Below are 7,179 nucleotides of genomic sequence, written 5' to 3'. Positions count from 1 at the left end.
GGGTAAGAAACTCAACAAGGAGACTAGAGAGCTAAACTCCACAATTAGACAATTTGACCTAATAGATATTTACAGAGCTTTTCATCCAAATACAAAAAATTTCACATTCTTTTCAAGTCCTCATGGCACATATTCGAAGATAGACCACATGCTGGGGCATAAGGCAAATCTACATAAATTTAAGCACATTGAAATAATACAGACCTCTCTCTCTGACCACTGTGCCATAAGACTGGAAATCAACAAAAGGAAGAGAAAGAAAATAAGAGCAAATAATTGGAGGATGAATAACTCTCTACTGCAAAAGGAGTGCATACTGGTGCAGATCCGAGACGAAATCAGGAAATTTCTCGAAACCAACGAAAATGAGCACACGACGTACCAAAACTTATGGGACACAGCAAAGGCAGTCATCAGAGGAAGGTTCATAGCAATACAAGCACACCTGAGAAAGGAAGAGAGACTCATGACGGATACGCTGACACAAAATTTACAAAAACTAGAGCTGAGTCAGCAGGACAACCCTACTAATAGCAAAAGAAAAGAAATTATAAAAATCAGGGCTGAGATTCAGGAGAGGGAAAATAAAAAAACTTTGGAAAAAATTAATATCGCTAAAAGTTGGTTCTTTGAAAAGATAAACAGGATCGATAGACCATTGGCAAACCTAACCAAAGAAAGGAGGGAACAAATCTCAATAGCAAGAATAAGGGATGAAAGAGGGGTCATTACAACAGACCCTAATGAAATCAAAAGGATAATTACACAATACTATGAAGGATTGTACTCCAATGAATTCAACAATTTGGAAGACATGGACAAATTCCTGGAAAAACAATCCCTCCTAGACTATCCTCGGTGGACATCAAAAATCTCAACAGACCCATCGCAATAGAAGAAATAGAAAAGGTTATCAAGGGATTACCAACAAAAAAATCCCCTGGACCAGATGGATACACTGGAGAATTCTACCAAGCATTCAGGGAAGAACTAATACCAATCCTACACAAACTTTTCCAGAACATAGAAAAAGATGGCAAACTCCCAAACTCCTTCTATGAAGCTAGTATAACTCTGATACCCAAACCGGGCAAGGATCCCACAAGAATCGAGAACTACAGACCGATATCCCTAATGAACATTGATGCAAAAATCCTTAACAAAATACTAGCCAACAGAATACAAAAGTATATAAAACAAATAATTCACCATGACCAAGTGGGATTCATACCAGGGATGCAGGGATGGTTCAACATACGAAAGACCATTAGTATTATTCGTCACATTGACATGAAAAAGTATAAGAATCACATGATAATATCAATAGACGCAGAAAAAGCATTCGACAACATCCAACACCAATTCCTGTTTAAGACACTAGCGAAGATAGGAATGGAAGGAAAGTTCCTCAAGACAATACAAGCTATATATGAAAAACCAACAGCCAAAGTGGTAGTCAATGGAGAAAAGACTAACACAATCCCACTGAAAAAGGGAACCAGACAAGGATGCCCCTTGTCTCCACTCCTATTTAATATCGTGCTGGAGGTTTTAGCTAACAGCATAAGGCAAAGAAGTGACATCCAAGGTATTCGTCTGGGGAAGGAAGAGGTGAAACTATCGTTATTTGCAGATGATATGATTTTATATATGGAAAATCCCAAAAGTTCCACAAGGGGAGTACTGGAAGCAATAGAGGAGTTTGGCAGAGTGGCAGGATACAAGATCAACAAACAGAAGTCCATCAGACTGTTATACACATCAGATAAGACCACAGTAGAAGAGATCAAAAAGGTGGTACCCTTCACAATAGCCAAACACAAACTGAAATATCTAGTGATACTCTTGACTGAAAAAACAAAAGATCTATATAGGGAAAACTAAAGAACACTATTACAAGAAACCAAGAGCGACCTCAACAAATGGAAGAATATTCCGTGCTCTTGGATTGGGAGACTTAATATAGTTAAGATGTCAGTTCTGCCAAAGGCACTATATAAGTTTAATGCTATCCCGATACAATTACCATCATCTTTCTTCAAAGAAATGGAAAAACTGATTACCAACTTCATATGGAGAGGGAAGAAGCCCAGAATTAGCAGAGAACTCCTCAAGAAGAAGGACACCGTGGGAGGGCTTGCTTTACCTGACTTTGGCACATACTATACAGCCACAGTTCTCAAAACTACATGGTATTGGTAAAATGACAGATACTCAGACCAATGGAAAAGAACTGAAAACCCAGAAATAAAAGCATCAGCATACACACAGCTGATCTTTGACAAGGGCCCCAAAAATATCAAATGGGAAGCAGATGCCCTCTTTAACAAGTGGTGCTGGAAAAAATGGATATCAACATGCAGAAAAATGAAGCAAGACCCTTATCTCACTCCATGCACAAGAATAAACTCAAGGTGGATCACAGACCTTGAAGTTAAACCCCAAACTATTAGGGCCATCAATGAGGGAATTGGGACCAACTTGAGAACTTTGGCGCAGGGAATACACAGCCTATCAGAAATAGGGAAGGACACAAACACAGAGGAGGCACAAATCGACAAATGGGATATACTGAAGATAAAACACTTGTGTACATCTAAAGAATTCACCAAGAGAGTAATAAGAGAGTCCACAGACTGGGAAAACATCTTTAGCAATGACACATCAGACAAAGGCCTTATTACTAAAATCTACAGTACTCTGCTAGCTTCCAAAAAGAAAAAAACCAATAGCCCAATTGAAAGGTGGGCAAAGGACTTAAACAGAAGTTTCACAGGGGCAGAAATCCGAATGGCCAACAAACATATGAGAAAATGTTCCTGATCTTTAGCCATAAGAGAAATGCAAATTAAAACAACAATGAGGTACCACCTGACACCCTCAAAGGTAGCCCAATTCAAAAAATCAGAAAGCAACAAGTGTTGCAGGGGCTGTGGGGAGACAGGAACTCTCATCCACTGCTGGTGGGACTGTAAGTACGTACAGCCACTATGGAAATCAATCTGGCGATACCTAAAACAGATGGAAATAGAGTTACCATATGACCCAGCAATCCCCCTACTGGGCATATACCCAGAAGAGGCAAGAAACAAACCAAGACCAGACATCTGTGCTCCAATGTTCATTGCGGCACAGTTCACAATTGCAAGGAGTTGGAAGCAACCCAAATTTCCATCAACTGACGATTGGATTAAAAAACTGTGGTATATACATACAATGGAATACTACGCATCACTAAAGAGCAGTGATGAACGTATGAGGCACATAGCGGCATGGGAAGAACTGGAGGAAATCATGCTAAGCGAAGTAAGTCAGGCACAAAAGGACAAGTACAACATGAATCCGCTGAGGTAAGAATTAAAAAAAAAATTTTTTTAAAAAGCAAAAGTGGTACAGGGAAAAAAGCTACTGTATACAAACATTTTAGGGGTGAAGACGGGGTATTATGGAAGAGACCAGACCAAAACCAGGGATGTACATGGTAGACAATGGTGGAGGAGGTGGGGAAAGGAAAACAAAAGGATGAATACAAGGAAGAAAAGGGTAGTGGGGTCATAGGGCATTAATCCACCCAAGGGGAGGGTATTGTTTATATCTCCACAGGGAAAGTGGGACCAGACTTCAACCCAGTGTCGTAAGGTGTGAACGCAATATCCCGGTGTGGAGGAGGGAACCGGTGGAGAGGTCTGGGAGGCTGGCCCCAGCACCATAAATTAAGTGGATTCCTGCCCCTCCCCCGAAAAGATTTTTTTCCAAAGGACGACATTGACTCTGCAGCTCTGGGAGATGGACATATTTGATCAGAGCACACGGGAGCAGATGAAGGGGCAGGAGGAGAGAGTGGAGCACAGCCTGGCCCACCAGTCCGTGATGATGATGTTCCTGAGTAGAGCAGCCAGTCCACAGAGAGAACAATATGGCTGGCCCCACTATGAGACATGATGCCCCTCAGTGACTAAGGGCGATACAGGGGACAGCACCGGAGACACAGTGTGGGAAATGCACCTGACCTGATCCCACCACACCGAGGCAAATCACTGGGGGAGTGCAGCGGAACAGCAAGGGAATGGAGTGGCAAGGTCCCCAGGGAATGCTGAAAGTGGACTTCGGGGCCAGGGCGTGGTGCCCCAACAGACTGGACTGGAAAATGCTCCTAAGGGCCAGCAAACGATCCTTGAACTAACTACAAGCCTTTCTCTTGTGAACTGTTTTATTCTGTTCTTTGTCAGTGGTTTGTTTTTGTTGTTTTGTTGTCTGGTTGTATACTGTTGCTTTGTTTTCCTCTGTCTAGTTTTCGTGCATGTTAGTGACTCCACAAGTCTGTCTGAATAGGACAGGCTGGATGAACTATCTGGAGGAAAACAACGGGACCGACAGTTTTGGGGGGTCTTGGGGTGGGGGGTTAGGGGGGGTAAGGAAGTGGTGTTAACAAACCCAGGGACAAGGGAAAAACATGGGACCCCAAATGGTAGAGAAGGGGGAGTGGCAGGCCTGGTGGGAAAGGATCAAGGGTAAGGTTGCTTAGAGAAGAGGTATACTCTAGCCCAGGTGGCGATGAAGCATGGTAGTAGGGCAGGAGGAAAGTCAAGGGAGATGGAGGAAAGAGCTAGGAGTCAAAGGGCATTCATGGAGGTCTAGACAAAGACATGTACATGCAAATATATATAGGAGGATGGGGAAATAGATCTATGTGTCTATTCTTATTGGTCAAGTATTAAGGTGGCGGAAGGACCTTGGGCCTCTACTCAAACACTCCCTCAATGCATGAATACCTTCTTTTATTAAATTGGAACTCTATGATGCTCACTCTCCCGACACAACGGCTGGAGCCAAAGTGTGTGAACAAGTAAATGTGGTGAAGAAAGCTGATGGTGCCCGGCTATCAAAAGAGATAGTGACTGGGGTCTTAAAGGCTTGAAGATAAACAAGCGGCCATCTAGCTCAGAAGCAACAAAGTCCACATGGAAGAACACACCAGCCTGAGTGAGCGAGTGGTCCCAAAGGGATCAGTTACCAGGCATCAAAGAACAAAAAATCATATCATTGACTGCACACCTCCATGATAGGATCGCTGAAGACAAATGGGTGCATAAGCAAATGTGGTGAAGAAAGCTGATGGTGCCAGGCTATCAAAAGAGATAGTGTCTGGGGTCTTAAAGGCTTGAAGGTGAACAAGCGGCCATCTAGCTCAGAAGCAAATAAGCCCACATGGAAGAAGCACACCGGCCAGTGCGATCACGAGGTGCCCAAGGACCAGATATAAGGCATCATGCAAAAAAAAAAAAGATATAAGTGTGTGTATGTATATGTATATATGTGTATATGTATATATGTATGTATATATATGTATATATATATCATATTAAATGAAGGGGGAAGTGCAGAGTGGAGACCCAAGGCCCAAATGTCGACCAATGGAGATCCCCTCATAGAGGGGGTTTAGGAGAGGAGATGGGTTAATTAGGGTGTGAGGTAGTATCGATGAAGAACACAGCTTTCCCCCGGATCCTGGATGCTTCCTCCCCCCAACTACCATGATCCGAATTCTACCTTGCAGGGCTGGATAGGACAGAGGCTGTACACTGGTGCATATGAGGGTTGGAGGTACAGGGAAATCAGGGTGGATGATACCTTCAGGACCAAGGGTGTGAGGGACGATGCTGGGATAGTGGAGGGTGAGTGGGTTGGAAAGGGGGAACTGATTACAAGGATCCACATGTGACCTCTTCCCTGGGAGAGGGACAGCAGAGAAGGGGGGAAGGGAGACTCCGGATAGGGCAAGATATGACAAAACAATGATGTATAAATTACCAAGGGCATATGAGGGAGGGGGGAATGGGGAGGGAGGAGGGGAAAAAAAAGAGGACCTGATGCAAGGGGCTTAAGTGGAGAGCAGATGCCTTGAGAATGATTGGGGCAGGGAATGTATGGATGTGCTTTATACAATTGATGTATGTATATGTATGGATTGTGGTAAGGGTTGTATGAGTCCCTAATAAAATGTAAAAGAAGAAAAAAAAAATTGGAACTCTATGATGCTCACTCTCCCGACGCAACGGCTGAAGCCAAAGTGTGTGAACAAGTAAATATGGTGAAGAAAGCTGATGGTGCCCGGCTATCGAAAGAGATAGTGACTGGGGTCTTAAAGGCTTGAAGATAAACAAGTGGCCATCTAGCTCAGAAGCAACAAAGTCCACATGGAAGAACACACCAGCCTGTGTGATCAAGTGGTCCCGAAGGGATCAGTTATCAGGCATGAAAGAACAAAAAAATCATACCATTGACTGCACACCTCCATTATAGGATCGCTGAAGACAAATGGGTGCATAAGCAAATGTGGTGAAGAAAGCTTATGGTGCCCGGCTATCAAAAGAGATAGTGTCTGGGGTCTTAAATGCTTGAAGGTGAACAAGTGGCCATCTAGCTCAGAAGCAAAAAAGCGCACATGGAAGAAGCACACCGGCCAGTACGATCATGAGGTGCCAAAGGGACCAGGTATAAGGCATCATGCAAAAAAAAAAAAAGATGTATGTGTATAGGTGTATATATGTGTGTGTGTATAATATGTATGTGTGTGTGAGTGTGTGTGTGATATATACCATATCGAATGAAGTGGGAAGTGCAGAGTGGAGACCCAAGGCCCAAGTGTCCGCCAATGGAGATCCCCTCATAGAGGGGTTCAGGAGAGGAGATGAGTCAATTAGGGTGCGAGGTAGTACCGATGAAGAACACAGCTTTCCCCCAGATCCTGGATGCTTCCTCCCCCCAACTACCATCATCCGAATTCTACCTCGCAGGGCTGGATAGGGCAGAGGTTGTACACGGGTACCTATGAGGGCCGGAGCACAGGGAATCCAGGGTGGATGATACCTTCAGTACCAAGGTTTGAGGGGCGATGCTGGGAGAGTGGAGGGCGAGTGGGTTGGAAAGTGGGAACTGATTACAAGGATCCACATGTGACCTCCTCCCTGGGAGAGGGACGGCAGGGAAGGGGGGGAAGGGAGACTCCGGATAGGGAAGATATGACAAAATAACGATGTATAAATTACCAAGGGCACATGAGGGAGGGGGGAGCGGGGAGAGAGGGAAATAAAAAGAGGACTTGATGCAAAGGGCTCAAGTGGAGAGCAAATGCTTTGAGAATGATTGGGGCAGGGAATGTATGGATATGCTTTATAT

The sequence above is a fragment of the Tenrec ecaudatus genome, unplaced genomic scaffold (assembly GCF_050624435.1).
Source record: "Tenrec ecaudatus isolate mTenEca1 unplaced genomic scaffold, mTenEca1.hap1 Scaffold_257, whole genome shotgun sequence".
In the NCBI taxonomy this organism is placed as follows: Eukaryota; Metazoa; Chordata; class Mammalia; order Afrosoricida; family Tenrecidae; genus Tenrec; species Tenrec ecaudatus.
Note: the sequence above shows the minus strand (reverse complement) of the source record.